Source organism: Protopterus annectens, chromosome 1.part1, assembly GCF_019279795.1.
Source record: "Protopterus annectens isolate FY-2018-M chromosome 1.part1, PAN1.0, whole genome shotgun sequence".
NCBI lineage: Eukaryota > Metazoa > Chordata > Ceratodontiformes > Protopteridae > Protopterus > Protopterus annectens.
Genome location: NC_056726.1, coordinates 93743556 through 93767690, shown reverse-complemented (window position 1 = coordinate 93767690; position 24135 = coordinate 93743556).

Below are 24135 nucleotides of genomic sequence, written 5' to 3'. Positions count from 1 at the left end.
TGCCTCCTGAACAGTCTAAAACATGATGTATCAGGACCAGTTGAGGCATTCTTAAACTACAGCCTTGAAACAGGCTATGTTGCAAGTGAATGGAGGATCACAACAGTCATTCCCCTACACAAGGGTGGACCATCAACTTATACAGGGAATTGCAGTCCAATCGGTATAGCAAGACTGCTATGCAAAACCTTGGAATAAATTATCATGGAAATGATAAACAAGGGCATTGGCAATCTACAAACACTGGACTCATCCCAGTTTAGCTTTGGTAAGGGAAGGTCATGTCTAGTTAACCTGGTAGACTTTGTTCAGAGAGTCATCAAGAAAATGGATGAGGGTAAAAACAGTGCATATGATGTAATACTTCAGGCATTGTTAACCAGCTGTCTGAGCTAGGCATAAAATCCTACATAATTGCTGGCTGGGAAACAGACAGGATACAAAAAGTCAGGATCACTGAGATACCTCCACCAATAGACTGGTGACCAGCAGAGTACCCCAGACCTCCGAGCTAAGCTTACTCTTGTTTGGCATCTACTTCTTGGAAGTTAGGGTCTCTGGCTCATCAAGTTCACAGATGACTATAAATTAACAGCTATTATAGATTATTCCCCCTATGCCATCAATATCTTGTGAGAGGGTTTAAAACAGACAAATGACTGGTGTCAAAGCCATGGCCTAAAACACAATGCCAAAAATGCATTATAATGCCATTTTGGAAACTGTCAACCCAAGTTATTTCATTGCTAAAACATCCCTAAGAACTGACCCAGTAGTAAGGCATCTGGGAACATATGTAGACAGCAATCTGTCCTTTGACCAACATATAGCTAAGATGGTAAGAAAATCATTCTATGTCGCCCAACATATAGGTAAGGGTATGGCATCTGGGTCCAAGAATGTTATAGTGCCACTCTACCTGGCCCTTATCAAACCTATCATTGAGTAAAAATACCCCTTTGACATGTGTCTAACCAGACACTTCCAACAGTTGGAAAGCCCACAAAGGTTTCTCACCAGCAGAATTCAGGGCATGAATACCCTATCCTACACTGATCACCTAAAGGCTGTGCCTCTGTATTCAGTCTCTTACAGGCCGCTGAGAGGGGATCTTGGCCTGGCTTGCAGGGTTTCCCCAGAGCAAGCATTAATGAATCTGTTGCACATGTGGAAAACAAACAGCATCTGAAACACTAGATCCAGCAATTTGAACTTCACTTGTGACATAAGCAGAACATGTTGAAGATACAGATATGTATTCCAAAGGATCCCTGCATTATGGAATAGGCCACATATCCATGTAAAACAGAGCTCATCCCTGACTCTATTCAAATGAAACATCAATAATTGGATGGGAAATCATAAATTTATCTGCGGTCTGGCCCCCATGTCTGTTAAGGTCAGACAGCCTCAATAAAAAGAGTATTATCCTAACAACCACACTGCAAATCCTTAGTTACCACCCTACTAAAGTGCTCCCCCCCAAACAGATGCCCATGATACTTGGGACCTAAATGGTTTGGGGTGTGTGGCTAGACTTGTAAGGACCACAGTGGTAGTTAGCCTAGAAACAGCCTATGAAACATACACTAGCTGGACTTGACACTGCATGTATCAGAATTCTGAATATATAACATTTATGTTTAGACTGCAACATGTAATAATGCTATTAAAGATTAAAAGTACATTTCACTTGGTAAAATCATATGATGATCAGTGTTATGAAAATGGTAAGTTATTTTCCATTTCTGGACAAAAGCAGTAATATGAGGACTAAACAACTTTGAGATAAATAAGCAGTTTTAGACAATTCATCAGGTAGAAAGAAAATGTTTTTAAACAGATAAAGTGGAACACGAACAATTGAAAAAGAATGGAGAAATTGAAGAAAGAGACAGAACATTAGTTGCTTAACACTAAATGTTATATAGTTAAAGATGACTAAAATGGAGTGTGACAAAAAGGAAAAAAAAACAGAGACAGGAGATGGATGGATTGTGTGAAAGAAGATCTGTGACAGTCAGGCTTGAGGAAAAGGGGTGTTGAAGGTCTGCTGAAAAGGAAATTGAGATTTTTATCAGTTCAGTTCGCTCATTGGAAACAGCTTGAAAGTCTTCAGCTAAACAATTCAAAAGCTCTGCACAGGAAAAACACTCACTTTTTTCTAATTTTCTGCATACCAGTTATATATGTGTCAAAAAGATGAAAGTGTTTTAACTATCTGAAGTACTGAGCGATGACAGTAGTTTACTTTATTGACTTGAACTAATAGTGGTTTTGAAGAATGCATAAACAGTTTATTTGCATCAGTCCACTGGGTACATGCAGTTTGTGTGATTAATACACAGCTGCAAAGGTAAATAACTTGCATGCATGTTTTTCCATCTGTGCTCTACCTCGTTTCAAGGTATCATCCTGACTTGTTTTAAGGTATCATCCTGATTAACAACCTTGGAATTTGTGATGTGTTTTCTTGTGTAGTGGCTAATGGGGGGAACTACTAAAAGCGCCTTTCAAACAGCAGGATGTTCAAGATGGATGACCAAGGAGAGCACAATTTCATTAATTATGCATATATGAAATGGAACACAAAAAAGATACACAGATTGCTGAGGTTTTTGCAGTAGATAACCAGCATGGAATAGTAATAAACTAAAAAGTGCTGCGTTAGGTTAACTTTCAGGTTGGCAATACAGTATGAGATAATTTTGGTATTAATGTACTTATAGTACATTTAGCAATCAGTATTTGCTCAACTTTAAAACTATGGGAGTTGTGTTTATATGTCAAGAACCTTTGTGTTTAGCTGTTCTAGTTCTACTATACAGAACTACAAATTTCCAGACTGATTAGCTAATTTTGATTTTAGTTGTATTTAGCAACCTTGACTTCCTGAGTTTCAGCTAAAGCTGTTACAGTAATTACTTTGGCCAACATTTTTAGACTTCAGATCAAAACCAATACTGCTATATAAATATTTTCATAAAGGACAGTTCTTTGATTTCCTTTTATTTTGTTTTGCAAAAAATATTTGTTAGTTGTTTGCATGGGTAATGTACAATTCATCCCCGCTGTTACTAAAGTTACCAACTTCAGTGTCATAACAGAAGACAGTAAACTGGAAAACTCATCTTAAAAACATTGCATTTTAAGTAGCAAACCAATAATGAAGCATTTTAATCATGGATTTTTCTAAACTACGCACAAGTATGTCTCAAATTTCCATCTGTGGCTGAGGTTCAGTGATGATCTAATGAGTATTCTGCTTGTCTTATTGATTTATTTCATTTATTCATTTGTTTGTTTATTTGCCTGCTTGCTTGTTTGCTTTACTTACATACTTACTTATTTTTACTACTTTACTTACTGAAGCTTTTGTATGGCCAGCACTTAACTATTTTTGAACCCACATATCTAAAAGGTTTTACTTGGCGTCACACAACAAGGTGTAAAATAAGCAAACATTTATGTCAGTGAAGTTGACTGGCTTATGTCGTCTTCATGTTTTTATTTTCTTGTATGTCTTGTCTCACCTACACCACAGACTATCAGCATTTAAAGTTTAAACATTTTAAGAGATGACTGTCTTTCATGAGGTGAAGCACCACGGCAATTAAAAAACATCTTCCCACATTTTGCAGCATAACAAGATATATAATTCATAGATTTAATGATAAGAGAAAAAAATTTCCATTTATTTTCACTGCTTTTGAGACAAGCCCTGGTTGATCATCAAATATCAGTCCTTGTGTATGAGATGGATGCATTTCCCACTTTTGTAAGAGCTGCTGTTCACTGCTGTTATGATAATTAGGAAGCTGTGAGTGCCATTTAAATCAAATGGTCTGAAAACACTTATACTGCACTACATACTGTGAATAAGGCAAATAAGGGGGAGGTAAAAATGCAAAAAATGATCTCATTTTTATTCACAAGACTCCCAGTTAGTGTAGCTAACATGTGTATAAGGACCCAATGACATGAGTACAGTCAGTGTTCAGACTTAAAGCGGGGTTCCACTGAGAGAGGGTATACATCAGTGATCCTCTATGAGCTCATTGTTGTTCATACTGGTGATGGATTACATTAGCAAACATGTCAGAGGTAACAGATCAGCAAAGCTGCTCTATGCAGGTGATGTGGCACTGCAAGCGAACTATGAACAGGGCTATGAACAGGAACTCCATCAAGTTAAAGGAGACTAAAATGCAAAACTGAAGGTACGTGGGATAAACCTGAGTTCAGACAAGACAGCTGTCTGATCAGCCAATGAGAAAATTGGAAGCTGAAAACTGAGACAGAGAGAGAAATTGCTGGGACAAATTAGCAGATTCAAGGATGTGGGAGGGGTGGTTGAACAAAAGGGAAGTCTGAATGAGGAGGTCAAACTTAGACTCACAGGAGCTGCAGACAACTTACACAGAGTGTTAGAGTAGTGTATGACAAAAGAATGCCAATGAAGCTGAAAAGTAAGATGTACAAAACAGTGGTATGGCCAGTACTACTGTATGGTAAGAAACCTGAGCAATAAAAACAGGGCAGTTGTGGGAGCTAGATGTGATGGAGCTGAAATTCTGAGATGGGTGATAGGATGCATACTGTGGGACAGAAGTAGAATTGAAGACATCAGAGCAAAAGGCAAAGTAGCCCTAATAACATAGACAGGGTAAACAAGCAGATTACTGCTGCTTGTTCACATGTGCGTGAGAACAGAAGACCATTTGATGAAGAAGATTTGGGTCATACAGGAAGTAGGCAAGAGGCAAGGGCATTCAGCCAAGAGATGGATAGATTACATGACAAAAAGAAGGTCTGTGATAGTCAGACATGGCTGCTGAAGAAGATAAGACAATGGCATTAAATCAACAGAGGTGGCAACAGTTGACATGACACAGACCCCATGTAGAAAATGGGGGTTGATGATGATATGAATATATACATACAAACATACATATATGTGTGTGTGTGTATATATATATATATATATATATATATATATATATATATATATATACATACACACACACACACACACACATATATATATATATATATATATATATATATATATATACACACACACACACACACATATGTGTGTGTATGCATACACACACACACACATTCACACACACACGCACACACACACACACACACACACACACACACACACACACACACACACACACACACACACACACACACACGTATGGCACAAGGTACCAGATGGGCCAGCTACAGTTCTGAGTATTTACAGAATTACATAGTTAACAGCAAGGTAGATGTAGAGTTCTGCAAAATTAAACCCTGGTCTGATTTTTTTTAAACATTCATACAACAATTGTTTGTTTGATCTTTTATGCATGTGGCTTGCTGCTTAGACATTCTGTTACTTTGACATTGTCTAGAACAAGAATTTTGCATCTGTAATAACTCCATTGTTGGGAAACCCACACCTTTCAAAGTCTCATATCATTGATGGATTGAACAGTTTTATTGTCAGGAGCAGGAACCAAACCTCATTTTTCATAATATAATTCCATTTTGCATATCTACAGCTTTAATGTGGTGAATCAATTTTCCATACTCATAGAACTTACTTATAATTTTCCAGAAATCTGACTCTGAATTCCATGATCTTTCATTATTTCTATCAATGAGTCCTGAAATATCCTCCTTTAAAACAGACGTATCTTCTCAATGAATTCCAAACTGTCCCAAAGCGGTATCTGGTTAAGTGACTTGATCAAGGTCACACAGTAGGTAAATGAAAGTGGAAAGATTCAAACTCTGCACTCTTGACACATAAAGCAGCTCATTAACAAGCTACTATGACAACAGATGAAAACATTTAGCATAATAATCCATCAAAATATTTGACAATAAAATGGAGAAGCAAGAAACAATCCGGTCTGTCAGACAGTGAAGAACATTAAGGCTATGAACTGTGGATGAGCTAAAACTGTAGTTCAGAGTTTGATTCGCTTGGCTTGAATTTGCCTGCTAATTGACTTCATCAGATAGTGCTCTGGAGCAATTGGGAAACTGAATGATGCCTTTAATGATTTCTGGGCTGCAGGTCTAGTAAGTACATATGAATTTAATCATATAACTATAAATCTTTCAGAGATTATAACCTTTTTTAATCTTCTTGGGAAATTAAAGTGCAACTCAAATGAAGATAATAAGTCCTCAGAATAAAACAGCAGATAGTTTCAGGCAGACAGGATGATCATTGAACTAAACAAGGAGATCAGTTCAACAAAGCAAACATATTCTGAACACGTATACAAATTCTTGAAACAAAGACTAGCAACATCAATATTTCCATAGGTTAAAGCATTCAAAAATAATCTGAATGAAGCCATCTCCCAGGGTATAAGGCAGGAAAATATCCAAGGCTCTCAGACATCCAAGGAGCAATTCAGAGCTTCGTAAAATCTGCTGCTGGTTCAAGACATACAAGCCATCTACCAGAACAGGTATAGAGTGCAATACAATAGAGATGAATGACAACAAGGACACAAAAGTTATACATCAGTGCCTATAGCTCTTTGAGATAAGGAAAAACAAATGTACATTTCTGGTCAGTGTTCTAAAATATTTGCAAAAAAAAAAATGCTTAGTGAAATAGTCCGGAAATAGCCTCTCAAAATATTAAAGTCCTACAAATATGGTATGCTAACATATTAGAAAGTGATGAACAAATGCTCACTTTGAAAATTACCTATTTATCAGTCAATGCTGTCAGGACAGGAAAAGCCACAAGAGTCTGGATAAATTCAATAAAGATAACTTGCATGTCTAAAAGATTTAATAAAACCATTAATGGCTGGCTATGAGTCTGAACTCTGATGGAAACACAGAAGGTTCTACTTATCCAAACCCACATTCTCTACCAATGGTAAAATAGTCAATGCTTGGACTTAACTTGACATTTTAATAAAGGAAAATGAGAGAAATTATTTTTCTAAGAAAGTTCTCTGTCTAAGATGATTTTTGAAACACCACAGCTAGAATGAAGGAACTGATCTGGAATATGTCTTGTACTGACATATATGACTAGAATACTGAATAGTCTTCTTTCAGCCCAAAGGAGCACAGCCATATTGCGTCATTTATTTTGCTTCCAGATTTAGGTAAGACATTTTCATTCCAGTCATAAATTATACTTTTCAGTAGATGTGTATTTTCTTAGATGTAGAAATGCCAGTAGATGTTTATTAGCTGTGTGAAAATTATAACTGATATTTTTAGCAAATGGTCAGAGGGGAGAGATCAACAAAGTTGCTGTATGCATATGATGTGGTATTACATGCAGACTTTGAGTGAGAACTTCAGCAAAGGATAGGGAGGGGAATGGAAAGCAAAACTGAAGGCAGAAGGGATGAAACTAATTACTTATAAGTCAGTGGTAATGGCAGCAAACTGGGAAAATCAGAATAAGCTGAGAATTGAAACAGAAGGGAAGATAGTGGAACAGGTTAATAGCTTCAAGTATCTGGGAGGAGTAGTTCAGGAGAAGGAAAGTCAGAATGAAGAGATGGAAGCTACAATCAGAGAGGCTGCAGCCAACTGGCATAGAGTGTCAGGTATAGTGTGACAGAAAAATGCCAAAGAATCTGAAAAGTAAGATGTACAAGACAGTGGTGCAATCAATACTGCTGTATGGTACAGAAACCTGGGCAGTAAAAGCAGAGCAGATGAGAAGGCTAGAGGTGATGGAAATGAAGTGCCTGAGAAGGGTGGTAGGATGCACATTGTGAGACAGATGGAGAAATGAGGACACAAGAGCAGAAGCCAAAGTAGCCCCAGTTGCAGAAAAGATCAATGAGAACAGATTTGGAGGTTTGGGCACATGTGCAAAAAAAGCTGAAGACAATCTGGTGAAGAAGAGTTTTGACAGAAAGGAAGTGGGTAAAAGGAAATGAGGGCTTCTGACAAAGAGATGGATGGATTGTGTGAAAGAAGATCTGTGACAGTCAGGCTTGAGTGTCAAAGAGGACAGAAATGTGGAATTGAATTGACAGAGATGGCAGCAGTTAATACAACACTCCGACCCTGTGTAGAAGATGGGGACAAGGGGGTTGATGATGATGATGATGATTTTTAGTAACAGATACAACTCTGAGTTGTAGTTTAGAATTGTTTTCTCATTCACTGCTTCTTTTGAAAAGCTGGATTTCCTTAAATTAGAATGGAATTGTCTGCACAGTCTAACCAGCTTGGTTTAAAAGAAATAAAAATTGTGTTTTGTTTTAAGAACATTAACCTTCAATAGCTACTAATCCTGCACTGCTACTCATTCTTTTCTGTTTGAGTAACTGTAGCTACTGTTTGAATTTGAGAAACCTCTAACTTGCCGAGAAAGCTTCATCAGGAATCTTATATTTTCCTCTTTATTTTGCATTATGCAGTTGAACATCCTTGTTCAAACTCAGAAACAGCAAAGCATTTTACAGAATTTTACAGGAAGTACACAAAGGATAACATAAAAGCTTGTGTTCCCAGAAACAGTAAACTCAAACTTTGATAATATGTCTGTATGTCATCTGTAGCTTCTGAGTGTTTTTAAAAGATTTAGTGGTAGATATGCTATAGAATTTTCAAAAATACATTTTAGGATTAATATTATTTAGATGCAGTTACATTATTTAAATGCAGTTATAGTTATTTATGGCTAATTATCAGTTTAGAATGCCTTCTTTTATTACTCACTATTTGATAAGGAACTTGCTTGTATATTTAAAACTATTTTTCTTTGCCTTTATTTAATTTCTGTTCAGTATTTTGATTTTTTTAGTTATAAAATCTAATGTCCGATGTCTTGTTATTTTACAAGTGTGTGACTGTTAGCATACACCCTTTATGAAGACAGACTGCTCAGCTGTTAGTTAATATAATTGAAAAAAAATTGATTGGCTCATTGGAAAATGTACAACAACTGAGATCTTGGTACCAGAATTGGTCTAGTAGGTGACAGAATGTTAATAATGCAGGGAATGGTTGCTGGTGCTGGAAATGTATCAGTAGCCTCTCTAGGGAAACATTTTATATATAAATCAGTAAATAAAGATATATCTATAATTTTGTTGACTCTAGCATTGGTCAACATGTGTCTATTTGGCAAAGTTTGGTTGAATATAGAGTTGGTTGATAGGTGTGTGAGATCTCACAATTCTCGGGGTTGGGAAATATGCTCTTTTTCAGAGTCAGTATATATAATTAGCAGGACTGTGGTAGCAGGGGGCAAAAAACAATGCTTTCACTCTTAGTTTTTGACTTTTATTGTTTGCACCTAGACTGTCGGTACATGTAAGTAGCATATCAACATTTTGTGGTCAACATTCTAAGCATTAATATTTGGGCATTTTGACCAAAGTCAGTACACTGATACACACACACATATGTGTATATATATATATATATATATATATATATATATATATATATATATATATGGAAATATATATATATATATATATATATATATATATATATATATATATATATATATATATCTTAGGAAGAGTTTGTGTGAAATTATAAAGAGTGGATTGTGTGCACCTGAAACATACTGATGCAGTAGAAGGTAGTCAAGATAGGTAAGGATGATATTTAATTGCATTGAAATTATTTGTGTTGAGTTGTGTATCAGAGGTTAGGTTTGGAAAATATTACTGTTTTACACACACACACACACACACACACACACACACACACACACACACACTTACTTACTTACATAGAGAGAATTGTGTTGGGTAGAACTGTTATTGACTGAAATTTGATATGCTTATTATTATGATCTCAAAGAGGATATTTTTTCCAGAGGTAAAGTTAGCTGAGGTTTTCTAAGCTGCAGTTTGGGAAAAGTTTCCATTTAATTATTTTTGTTAATTATCAGTCATTTTTCATTCACCCGGAAATATAAGTTTACATTGTTCCTTTTTAACATAAATGCACGCAATGATTGGTAAGCTATGGACAAAAGATACTGAGGATAGTGGAGGAATATATACAGTCAAAATATATTTATCTATGGCCATTGATAACTGGAGATGTATCTGCATTGATAATAGTGCTGCTTTTGAAGAGCAGTTTATAGCATAGTTTATGCTATCTGTCTTATCTAGAATAAGGACACTCTTTCCCTGGTGAAGACCTGACATGTTAGCAAAAAATCTTTGTGATCTATAGTTATTCTTGAGGATAGACAGTAATTATCTTTCAAACAAGTTTCAGTTACTGCTAGCACTTTGGGAAAATTCTGTGCAGTCCAGGTTTGAAGGTTATACAATTATTGTTAACATTACCAAATGCTGAGGAAGGTGAAACGGAGTGCCTGTTGATGTTTGGTAAGGGTTGTGCAGGAAGAGTATAAAGCAGGCCATAAGTGACATAAATATACTTTCAACACAGTTATTGCTAGGATGAATTTTCTTTTTTTTTTCTTTTTGGATAGAATGATTGTTGGAGTGTTTTTTATTAATAAGGTTAAGACTTTCAAAAATTTGCAAGGTGAAGGTAACTTTCTCTATCCACAATTGCCAACAAAATAGTATATTAAGGGGTTTAAATGTATTATAACAGTTTTTAGAATTGAATCTTGGACTGATGTTTCCTATGGTGAATGCTAAGTTGTTCAGAATTTAAAACAAAATGTAATAGAAATGTAAAGTAGTTCATTATTATACACGATGATAAAGAAATTTGTGTAATTACCAAGAAAACTCTTATTTTTATTAATACGAACTCATTTTTCAGTAGTTCAGATTGAGACAGTAACTATTTATGAAGGAAAAGGTGGAGGAACTGTAATAATAATGTTACTGCAATTTGAAGGATCTGATTTAGAGTAAACTGGATTTGCATATAGAATTAGAAGGCTAGTACAGAGCAAGGAGGGAGAACATGGGATTGGGAGGGGACATAGTAGACCAGTAAAGGGAGGGTGGGCAGCATGAATCAATCTTTTTTTTGCATGCGTGTAACTAGTTGAAGCTGGCAAATAACATCAAATTAAGCTCTGTATCTCTTTAAAGTACTTCCCGATAACCACTGGCACCAATTACTAAAATCTGTACAAGTCCTAAAAGTCTAACCAAGGAAGGGCAAAAGCTCAGGGGCAAGCAAACACTAAGAACTACATAACATTTTCCATATGTGAAGTGAAGACCTAAGGGAAATCTAATGTTGTATGGTCAATTTAATGTTCTATAGCAAGGGTCCTTTGTGGATTAGTTGGGGGCTCATAGGTTCATAGGTAGGTACTAGGCTATTGGCCCTAGGGCCTATATAAGCCTAGCCAAAGGTACCCTGGCTTTCGCCACCCAAGAAAATGATCTTTCTGTGCCACTGTCGAGCAGAGCCACAGAAGTGATCCCCGGGGTGAATTTCCTATCTTCCATCCAATCATCAAGATTTTTCTTGAACAGTGCTAATGAGGAGCTTTGTTTGATATAGATAAGTAGTTTGTTCCAGAGTATGGGAAGTCTCTGGGACAGGAATCTATCCCTCCAGCATGTTCTGTTTATTGTGGTGATGAGGTTTAGGTCCCTAGAGCGTGTAGCTCATAGGGATTGGGATTTCTTTAAGTGGAGCATGTCTAAAAGCTCTGGGTTTGACATAGCTTTGTGTGTTAGGCAGAGATTGCCTCTGAGTAGGTGATATGCAACAGAGTAAAGCTGCAGTTTTTTGAGACGGTCTGCATAGGGCATCTCTTTGAGGCCGGTAATCCTCTTTGTGAGATATTTCTGTGGCCTTTCCAGTTGTTGTAGATGTCTTGTGAGGTACATACCAAAAGGGGCATTGTACTCTATAATGGGTCTAATGAGTGACGAGTAGAGGGGAACAATGACCTCTTTTTTCCTGGATGAGAAACCTTTTGTGATGAGGTGTGCCACATAGAAGGATTTCCTGACTACTGTGGTGATGTGATTATCAAAAGAGAGACTACTGTCCACCTGTGTCCCAAGGTCTCTTATCACACTTTCGGTGTTAAGTAGACTACCACCTATGTGGTAGTTCATGGGTACTGAGTTTTTGCCAAAAGGAATGACGATGCACTTTTTGGCATTGAGCTTGAGGCCATGGCTTTGACACCAGGCATCTGTCTCAGCAAGGCCCTTTTGTAGGATGTCCACATCTTTTGGAGTTTTGATTATGGCTCCTAGTTTGCAGTCATCTGCAAACTTCATTAGCCAAAGACCTTCTGTGTTGGCCTGTACTTCAGAGAAGTAGATACCAAACAGGAGAGGACCCAGGACTGAACGCTGTGGTACTCCACTTGTCACTGGTCTGAAGCTGGATTTGGAGTCTGCTACTTTCACAGTGTGGGTTCTGTCAGTGAGCCAGTTGGCAACCCATCTTGTGACATAGGGATTTATACCTAGTTTAGTGAGTTTATCTATAATTCCAGAGTGGGGGATGGTGTCAAAAGCCTTGGCGAGATCTAGATAGGTTCATAGGTTCATAGGTTCATAGGTTCATACTAGGCTATCTGCCCTAGGGCATTTATAAGCCTAGCCAGAATGTGTTTGGCTTTCGCCACCCATTTTAAATTTATTTTGCTATGCCCTTTTTCGAGGTTAGTATACTGTGCCTCTGTCTAACAGTGACACAGAAGTGATACCTGGGGTAAACCTACGATCTCCCATCCACTCATCAAGATTCCTCTTGAAGAGAGTCAGTGAGAGACTCTGCCTAACCTGGACTGGGATTTTATTCCAGAGTGAAGGGAGCCTCTGGGTTATGAATCTGTCCCTCCAGCATGTCCTATTTATTTCAGTGCTGAGGTTCAAGTCTCTCGAGTGCGTAGCTCGATGGGATTTGGATTTTCTGTGGTGCAGCATGTCCATTAATTCCGGGTTGGACATGGCTTTATACGTCAGGCACAGATCGCCTCTGAACAGGCGGTATGCCACTGAGTAGAGCTGGAGTTTCTTTAACTGGGCAGCATATGGCATCTGTTTGAGCCCTTTGATCCTTTTGGTGAGGTACTTTTGGGGTCTTTCCAGTTGCTGCAGGTGTCTGGTAAGGTACATCCCAAAAGGGGCATTGTACTCAATTATGGGCCTGATGAGGGAAGAGTAAAGAGGCACGATGACCTCCCCTGATCTAGATGTGAATCCCTTCATGATTAGGTGGGCTATATAAAATGTTTTTCTAATCACTTTGGCCACATGGTTGTCAAATGAGAGATTGCTATCAACTTGGGTCCCCAGGTCCCTAATTACTTCTTCTGTACTTAATGGATTACCACCTATGTGGTAATTTGTGGGCACTTTGTTTTGCCAAAGGGGATGACTATACACTTTTTGGCATTTAGCTTGAGGCCATGGCTCTGGCACCAGTTGTCTGTTTCTATGAGGCCCTTTTGGAGGATGCTTGTGTCGGCTGGAGAGTCGATTATGGCACCCAGTTTGCAGTCATCTGCGAACTTGGTCAGCCACAGTCCTTCCGTGTTGGCCTGTACCTCCGAGAAATATATACCGAACAAGAGAGGTCCCAGGACTGAGCCTTGTGGGACACCACTTGTAACTGGTTTGGAGTCTGACATGGCTCCAGCAATTCTAACCATGTGGGTTCTGTCCTTGAGCCAGTTTGCAATCCATCTAGTGACATAGGGGTTTATATTTAAGTTGGTGAGCTTATCTATAATGCCCGAGTGGGGTATTGTATCGAAGGCTTTTTCGAGGTCCAGATAGGCTGTGTGGACCACCTTCCCCTCGTCAATGGCCTTGGTGACTGTTTCAAAGAAATCAACCAGGTTTAAGAGGCAGGATCTGCCCTTAACAAAGCCGAACTGGGTAGGATCCAGTGTCTGTAGGTCCCCAATATCTTTATTTACGAGGTCCATGATGATCCTTTCCATAGCTTTGCAGATCAAGCTAGTCAGGCTTATGGGGCTATAGTTTCCAGGATCTGTTGAGGCACCACTTTTATGGAGAGGGACCACTGTTGCTGTACGCCACTCTTTGGGCACATATCCTGTAGTAAGGCTGATATTGAACAGTAGTTTTATGTTTGGGTTTAGCTCTTCTTGGAGTTCATGTAGGACGCAGCCCGGGACACCGTCTAGTCCCATTGATGCTGTGTTTTTTGCTTTGAAGAGGGCGGATCTTACCTGAGCATCTGAGATGTCAGGGGGGCAGCAATCTGCTGGGATAGATATTTGCCCTTTTGGTGGGGAAGTGGGGGAGAAGTTTGAGCTGAACCTGTCAGCTAGGACGTTGGCAATGTCTGTGGGTTCAGTGCATTTTTTATCATTTTGGACTAATTCTGAGCATATCTGGGAATTACCACCCAGGTTCCTAACATAACTAAAGAAAGCCTTGTGATTATCCTTAGTGTCCTGTGCAATTTTTCTCTCGAAGCTGGCCTTAGACAATTTTATGAGTGCCCGTAGTTTTTTGCTAATACTGATCAGTGATGCCTTCCCTTTTTGGGATTTTGCTCTATCATTTAGTAGCTTCCTCCTTCTATTGTATAGTTTGTTTATGGCTGGGGTCCACCAGCCAGGATGTCTGCCTTTGGAGGATTGGGTCTTGGTTTTATTTGGGATCGCATGATCCATGCATTCCTGAAGGTGTTCATAGAATGCGTTTATAAAGGATTCTGTGGTCTGGGCCATATTTTCCACAGGCCCGGGGGCTTTGAAGGATTCCACCTCAGTTTGAGGAGTGTGAAATTTGCTTTAGAGAAGTTTTTCACTGTGGTTTTCTGGGCAGGGGGTGGGGTCGGGATGTGAATATCCAGTGAGATTAGTTTATGGTCTGATCTTACCAGTGAGGGATACACTTCTGGTCTGGAGCATAGAGTCCCCATGTTGGTGATGATCAGGTCCAGTATGTTTTCCCTCTTGTGGGAGTGGTAACAAGTTGTTCCATAGCATTTGAGTTTATAAATTCTAGGAACCTTTGGGCTAGGGTGTTGGAGCTAGAGTAATGCTCCCAGTCTATGTTTGGGTAGTTGAAGTCGCCCAATATAATGGTGTTTGGAGAGACCTTCATATTTTCCAGTGTTCTCAGGAAGGCCGAGTGGGGTTCCTGGGTTTGGGAGGGTGGTCTGTAGTAGGCTATAAACTGGAAGGCAGTTTTACCCACTGTTAGTTGCACATGGATAGTCTCTGATGCTTCGTGCTTTGCCACCAACCTGGAGGTGTGGGTATCTTTGATGAATATCGATACTCCCCCTCCTTTTGTGGTTCGGTCCAAGTTTTGGGGCCAAAAAGCATGGTATGAGGTATAACCTGGTAGTGCTGGGGTGCTCTCGGGAGCCCTGAACCAGGTTTCTGTTACTGCACAGATATCGATGTTCTCCATGCTAAGGAGAGTTTTGAGTGCGTGCATCTTGAAATAGGCTGTGTGAACCACCTTACCCTCATCTACGGCTTTGGTGACTGCTTCAAAGAAGTCTATCAGGTTTAGGAGACATGATCTGCCTTTTACAAACCCGAACTGGGTGGGGTCCTGAGTTTGGAGATTACCAATGTCATTGTTTATAAGTTCCATGATGATACGCTCCATAGCCTTGCAGACCAGGTTTGTTAGGCTAATTGGGCGGTAATTTCCGGGGTCTGTGCTGGCTCCCCCTTTGTGGAGTGGGATAACTGTTGCTGTGCACCATTCAGTGGGCACATAGCCTGAGGTGAGGCTATGATTGAACATGGTACTTAGGTGTGGTGCCAGTTCGTTCTGTAGTTCATGTAGAACACAGCCTGGGATGTCGTCAGGTCCCATGGATGCTGTGTTCTTGGCTTTGGATAGTGTGTTTTTTACCTGTGCAGCCGTGATTACAGGAACTTTGCATTCTTCTGGTATAGAGATGGGCCCTTTAGGGGATAACAGAGGGGTAAAGTTAACACTGAACCTATCTGCCAGGATGTTGGCAATATCCGTTGGTTCTGTATATTTAGTGCCATTGTGCTGTAACTCAGAGCAGATCTGAGTGTTGCCATTGAGATTCTTGACATAGCTATAGAATGCTTTGTGGTTGTCTTTAGAGTCAGTGGTGATTTTGTTTTCATAACTAGCTTTGGAGGATTTTATGAGGGATCTCAGCTTCTTACTGAAGATGACCAGGGAGTTTCTCCAATCATGGGATTTTACTCTTTTTTGTAACAGTTTCTTTCTTCTGTTGTAGAGTTTGCTTATGGCAGGGGACCACCAGATTGGCTTCCTTTTTTTGGAGGATAGCATCTTGGTTCTGTTAGGGATTGCACGATCCATGCATTTGTGTAGTATGGGGGGGCTGAATGAACACAATTTCCACAATCCAACTGACTTGGGATTGTGAAATAAATTTCTGTAGCTGGTATGCAAGCTGAAAAGTAAGCAAATCACATGGGAGCAAAGCAGTAGCTATACAAACAGTTAAATGGGAATCCTTAGTTAGTAGAGAACAGTGCAAACAACACGCTGCACTGATTGTGCATTTCCAACAATAATAGCTTTGTCATAATTAATATTTCATACAGCAAACAGCATTATTTTTAGCAGAAAAAAGCAATTGCAGAATGCAGGTTCAGATTCTGATAAAAGCATTAATTACAGTAATAACAATATCTGCATACAGTCTATATGGGGGACATCACATCTGAACCTTCTAAGAGCATCTGAAATTGCAAAAAAAAAACAAACACATCAGCAAATGGAAAATCTCTGTTTATAAACTATTTACTTAAAAGACTGTAGTATGTACAAAATATATATATAACAATGATTAATACAGCAAATAATTCAAAAATAAAATTAGGTAAACTACTTGTGTATGTATAAGCTACTACAAGTAATCATAGAAAAAAAGTAATAAATACTAAACCTGGACAGTGACATCAACACTCAGTGTGGATTTTATAGAGCAGGAATTATAATATAATATATAATTAGATTCCAAAGTCTCAGCAGGGTACCAAACTTGGTTAAGCTGATACATTACACTAGGATTTAGCTAGAAAGGAAAGCAGACAATAGAAGGGAAACATTGTACCCCTATCACATGGTGACTGATGGTGTACAAGAGCAGAAGAGTATTCTGCTTTTGGGTTACTTAGGAAACCACATATGAAAGACTGCCACCTAGTGGTGAGTAGTGCTGGTCAGTCTGTTCATGCCTGTGCAGAATTCATTGAATTGGGCAGCACAGAGATGAACACCACTGAAGAAAACATTTTTTTTTCCATTTGCAGTTGATTAAAATAGCTATCAGCTATGTGAAATACATTAAGAAAGCTAGTAACATTAATAAGTAAACTATTTATGATGCTTTATAATCTAGCCAAGAGCAGGCAAAGGCCTGTATTCATAGTCATTTGAGCAAATGCAGTGGGGTATCCTTTATGTTTACAATTTAATGTAGCAAAGGGGTGATTCATAGAGGCCGTTTAGATTAATGTGAATGAGATATATATATGTGTATATATATATATATATATATATATATATATATATATATATATAAGATAGTTGATAACATGGTGCATGCCTATGAGGTGTTTTAAGATTCATTGTCCAATATCCGCATTGTCCGCACATCCATTGTTGAAAGTGATGTTTCAGCTTTGATATCTGAGTTGCAGTCTATGGCCTTGCGCCAGCTATCCCTTCATTGGTTTGCCCAAATATTTACAAGCACTTCCCTGACACACAAATGAATTATTTCTCCCAGCTTGACTATGTATGCATAAGCATGAAAATGACATAAAATAAATTATTTTGTCCAGTGATCAATTCAGCAGTCTGACCAAGTATGCACAAATGCTTTACTGCATCAAAATGAAACATTTTCCCCAGAGATCCATTCAGTAGTATGTCCAAGTATGCACAAGCAGTGATCCTATCAGTAGTTTTTCCATATCTGCACAAGAACTTCACTAACGCCAAAATTAAACATTTCCCTTAGCAATCCCATCAATTGTATGTCCAAGTATGTACAGATACCAAAATGAAACACTTACCTCAGTAATCCATTCAGTAACATGTCCAAGAATGCAGAGACACCAAAATGAAGCATTTCCCCAATGATCCATTCAGTAGTTTGACCAAGTATGCACAAGAACCAAAATGAAGCATTTCCCCAATGATCCATTCAGTAGTTTGACCAAGTACGCACAAGAACCAAAATGAAATATTTCCCTAAATGATCCCTTAAGTAGTTTCACCAAGTATGCACAAGCACCAAACTGAAACATTTTCTCCAGCGATCCCTTCAGTAATTTGTCCATGTCTGCACAAGCACTGACACCAAAATCAAAACTTTCTCCAATGTCCTCTTAAGTACTTTGTCCATTTATGCACAATCACTTCACTGACTTCAAAATAAAATATTTCACCCAATGACCCCTTTAGTAACATGTCCATGTCTGCACAAGAATTTTACTGGCAAGAAAATTAATCATTTCCTCCAGTGATCCCTTCAGTATTATGTGCATGTATTCAGAAGCAGTAAAATGCAATAAAAATATTTAAATAAAGTCAATAATTGTACCTCCTTTTAAAATGCATGGGAGTACATACTCCTTTTTTCTTCTCCTCGCAGCTCTGTATTCTCATGGTAAATTGTTGCTTACTGGTATAAGTTCTGGGCCATTTACACATTTAGTATGTAAATAAGGCCCTTTTAGATTCATCTCTATGAATCCTTCTGATATGCAAAAATGTAATGCCCTTTATCTGCGTATTAGCTGTCCCCATGTCACTCATGCCTTAAGCATGTTAGGCTTCTGCAATAGGGAGGGGTGTTTAATAAAACACCACAGTATTTTCATAGTCATTCTGAAAGACATGATTTATATAACCATGTAGCACCACTCTTCATGGATTACCACTACAAAAATGTGAAGGGTTAGACTATAAATACTGCCGAAACACCCAGCAAATATTACATAACATTTCCTTAAAGAAAGAGAAGACTTGAGATAAACCTACCTTGGTATAACTTATTTAAAGCACCTGCAACTGGTTTGTGAGCTACTTTAAAGTTAGTTGTCAAGACCCATTTGCAGGTTAACCAGGAATAACACAGTGGACAGCAGCCTGGATGAACATCTAACTTTAACATCCTATTGACTTTCAGTACAGAGGAGAGTCCTATAACTAAACACAGAGATCAACAATTTATGAATTAAAATTCAGCAACTGATTGTTTAAGAATAAACAACAAAATCTGGCAATATATTGCTAAGGGGATATTACTCTACCAAAACAGGAATGGAAAATAAAAAAGATATTCAAAATGACACCTGAACTCCTTTGGGCATTAAGCACCCGAAGTGAGGTGAAGATATATTGGATACAGTCTTTCATAAGCAAAAAAGAAATGCTAGGAACATAAAATTGAATTATAAAGATATTGTTGTGTGTATTAAATAGCGAGATTACAAATAAGTTAAAAAAGTTGTAAAGTAGAGATAGTACTTTGGAATAAAAGTTTGGGCAGGAGAGAAGTAGAAAGTGTATTATCCAATCTGGAAAAGTTAAAAAAATGGTCAAATAAACTGCTAAATCTGAAGATAAATAAATAAATACATTTTCAAAGATATTTTTCATCTTTTTGCTTTCATAGTGCATAATCTTGTCAATGGATTCTAAAAATAACAGTCAGAAGAAAGAATTGTAACAACATATTTTACTTTGAGAAAATGGGCCATTGTATTATAAAGGACTTTCCACTGTTAAGTTTAATAGTAGAATGAATGTGGCTCATAATAAAAACAAAATGCAAGGACAGATTTGTCTAGGACACAAGGCATACTTTTAGATAACATCAGGCCACTAAAAGGGAAATCAGGTCAACATCATGACGGCTTAGTTTACTGTCAGAGATGCTCTATATGCAATAGCTAAATGAGGCATACATGAACAGATAGCTTAGATGATTTCTAAGTTCTTACTTCATGCCAGTATTTTATAGTATAGGGTATAAAGAAGGGTATAAAGAAGTGAGGCTACAGACTAATACTCCTACTGAACTACACATAAAAACTAGTGGAATGCTGTATAGATTAACTATATGTACAATGATTTGGCAGATATGGGTGGTATGGGTAAAAAGCAAAGCACATCTTGTTGAGATTTGTTTATTAAGAGCCCACTTCTGTTGCATAAAAAGGCACAAGGCACTTGTACCAAGTGCCTTAAGCACCAGAGACATGCTGTTATCAGGCAGTAAACTATGTATCACCCTGTTTATTTTGCTTTTAAAAAAGATGCCTTCCAACATCCAAATGAATAAAGAAATCAAAATGAATAGAGGTGCAGAATAGAAGTAAAAAGTAATTATTAAATAAAGTACCTCTGATTAGATTGATTCTGTTAGTCTGAGTCATCTCAAACACACACACACACATTCATCTGTAGAGCCTGGTTAAAATTTTATTTATTCTCTGTTGACTAGATTAGTTCCATTAAGCTAGAAGCCTCTTTTCAGGGGAAATCTGAGATGGTATTTATACTACTACTACTGGGGGAAATTTAGCCAGGGCATCAGGGAACTTCCCCTACTTGTAACTGTGTGAGTGGGACCCATTCCACAGGAACACGTCCTGTTTCCTTTCCAGGCACAGAGAATGGAGAAACAGTGAGGTTGACAGAGAAAGAAGTAAATAATGGAGGGGTGAGAGAAATGGAGGAGAAAGCAAACATTGAGACTAAAGAATGTGTGTAGGATTCTGAGTAGGTTTTTGAAGAAATCTGTTTGATAAAGATGAGCTGGCAAACAATGGATGTATAATTACAATCCTCCAGTCAGGAGGGCTGCAGGATGATTTACTTAAATAAATGGTGATGCAGAGTGAGCCATAAAATGAAGGAGATGTTTCTTGGGGGGATATTATGGATAAAATACAAAAGGAGGATGCAGAGACAATCCTGGCAAATAAAGGTGATGGAAATGAAATCATATGCAGAGAAAGTAAAAGAATGCAAAAGGGGAGTAACAAAGTAGAAAACAGAAGAAAATGAAAAATGGAAGTAAGTGGTGAGGATTCAAAGTAAAGAAGACAAAGAAATAGACAAGATATGAAGTGTGGGGCAATTTAATAACTCCTTTGAGTGTAAAAGCACATGAGGAAAGAGCATTTATTTCTATTAACAAAGTGACATTTTGTGACATCATTTTGAGACTGTTTTTTTCACTGGAAATTTTTTGGGAGAATATGAAAAAATGAAAGGCTGTCACCCATGGAATCTTGGAATCTTTTTGTAATAAAAGCGTTTAACAGGGGAAACAAAAAAGAAAATTTGTGTATAATTTCAAATAGAGGTGGAAAGACAGACTTTGAAATGACATTTCAAAACTTTATATAAAGAAGTACTGGACAATGCAAAAGTTATGATAAAACAAGTTTATGAACTGGTGGATGGGATTGTAATATTGTGTTAGAAATAGAGAAAAATATACATATATCAAGCAGAATAAATGTGGAGGGAAGCAGTGATGCTGTAAAATACTAGGGGCAACCCAAAACATGTTTTTTTTTTGTAGAAAAGAAAGACATTTGATAAGTAACTGTGATAAAAGAAAATGTTATATTTGTAGTGAAATGGGACACAATGCAAAAATGTGAATTGAAATGTTATAAATGTAACAAAATTGGACATTTATGAATGGATTGTAAAAATGAAAAAAAAAGTAAGGAAAAAGGAAAAAAAGAAAGAGAAGAAAATGAGTAAAAATAAGAACTTTTAGAAGTAATAGACAGAAGAAAAATTAGATGAGAAAAAAATAACAAAGAGGACATAGAAGAAGGTTCTGAAATAAGTGATGAAGAAGACATAACATTGAGAGGTAGTAAAAGAAAATAAATCTATTGGTAAAAGGGTAAAGGACAGAAAAAGAAAATTTAAAGGGGTAAGTAGAAAAAAAAAAACAAAGGAAATGGATGAAAAAGAAAATATACAGCAATGACATGGGGTTGGTATAATGGTTAAGGTGCTTGACTCACAGACACAAAGTACTGTGTCTGATTCTCATCTTTGGGAGGGAAACTGGATAGGCTTAGAACGGTCTATTAAGAAAACTACTAGTATTTATGTATGAACTTATGAAACCATGAATCAGGGGAAATGAGCATTTTAGAGTGCTTTCTGTAAATGTGAACAGTATAAAAGTATAGTAAAACCAAGTAAATATTGGCAGAAAACCATTTTATTCAAGATATAAACTTGTTTAAAAAATCGATAAGCGCTTTCATGGATAAACCACTTCATCAGACCTTATATCATCATTACAAACAACTGTCTTATTTAAATAACAATCAACCAATAACATCAAATTCTGTATATCACATGACACTTACTCATTTAGTCTCCTATTCTTTAATCTGGGTTTTAAAGAAACCCTATCATTCAAACCCCCTTCCCTATCGGCTTGTAGCCTCAAAATCAATTCCATGTCTTCAGTACGATTAACGTCCCCCATTCTACCTTCATCCTTCAATAAATCAATAACAAAAAACTTAAATGTGTGTGCAGTGGTTGTGCCCATTGCATGATGTGCTAAAGAATTATTAGTATCACCCTGCTGTATAGCTCACATATGTTATCTTATTCTTTCCATCAAGGTATGGTCAGTCTTGCCAACATAAAACTGTTGGCAAGCTTGGCACTGTGCTATGTAAACTAAATGTTTGGACCTACAGGTGGCTTTAACCTTCAATTTATATTCTTTGCCTGTCCTTGGATGTATAAAAACATCATCTGTACTAATGTACTTACAAATATTGCAATTCATACAAGGTATGGTTCCTACTCTCCTTCCACTATCCACTTCTCTTTTTCCATAACATAGCATTTTCTTTAGTGTACTCCTATTTTTAAATACAAATGTAGGTTCAGTGCCTATACAGGCATTAACCTCTTTGTCAGATCTCAAAATATGCCAATTTCTTCTGAAAACATCACATATATCAGCTATATTATCAGAGTAGGGTAATATAATAACTAATGTCTTCCTAATATGGTCATCCCTACCAATATTATATTCTGAGTCTCTTCTAACAGAGGAATAATAGGATGCAGCCACATTGCCCCTTAAGGTTAGGACATGATCAAGTTGCCTTAGTATCTCACTTCTACTATAACCTCTCTCTAAAACCTCATTTTTTAACATGTTTACTTGTTCCCAAAAATGGAGTCATCATTATTCAACCTTGATAGTCTCATAAATTGCCCCCTTATGATGTTCCTATGAGCACTGTGCATATAGACTAAACGGGTGTCACAAAAAAAAAAAAAAAAGAGGAAATGGCAGCACTATTTACATTTGAGCACTGGGTATGCATAGCATGCCCCGGGGCTTAAATAAGGAGGAACTAGGAAGGGGAACCAGCACTAGAAAGGCAATCAAGGAGAACTAGCATAGCTGGCAGGTGGAATATATCAGAATCAGCCAATTACAAATGCAGCAGCCCAGCACACTAATATAAGCTATGCAAACACCCTACAGACTGTTTTTTCCCACAAACTCTACACCGCTGGTGTACACAGATGGGGGATTTTTAAATGGCAAAACTAACTAAAAATGTTAGAGGCTGCTGCTGCTTCACTCCATTAATATGTGCTAGAGACTGAGGGTGGTGAGGAGGAGAATGCTGACAACCAACCCAGAGTGAGGAGAAGGAGAAGGGTGTACAGACCCAGGGTAACCTACCAGGGCCTACATGAGCTGGAGATAGTGGAGCGCTATAGGGTGGACAGTGACATTCTACAGCAAATTGTTCAGCTGTGCCAGCCACACCTTACACACAGAACTAATAAAGGGGAACCCATCCCAGTGGATACCAATGTACGTCTAGGCTTAAGAATACTAGCCACAGGTACCTTCCAAAGAACAACTGGGGATAACATGTGGGTCTCACAGGAATCAGCATCCAGGGTACTCCACCAGTTCCTGGATGCTATGACACAACATGCCAATGAGCACATATATTTCCCCACTGCCTGTGAGGCACTGACCACACATATGCGTCTCTTCCACCATATAGCAGAATACCCTGAGGTAGTTGGTGCTATAGACTGCATGCACATCCAAATCAAAGCACCACCTGGTAAGAGGGGCAGGGTCTACATAAACCACAAGGGCTTCCTCTCCATCATCTGCCAGGTAATGTGCGATGCCCAGGGAATTATCATG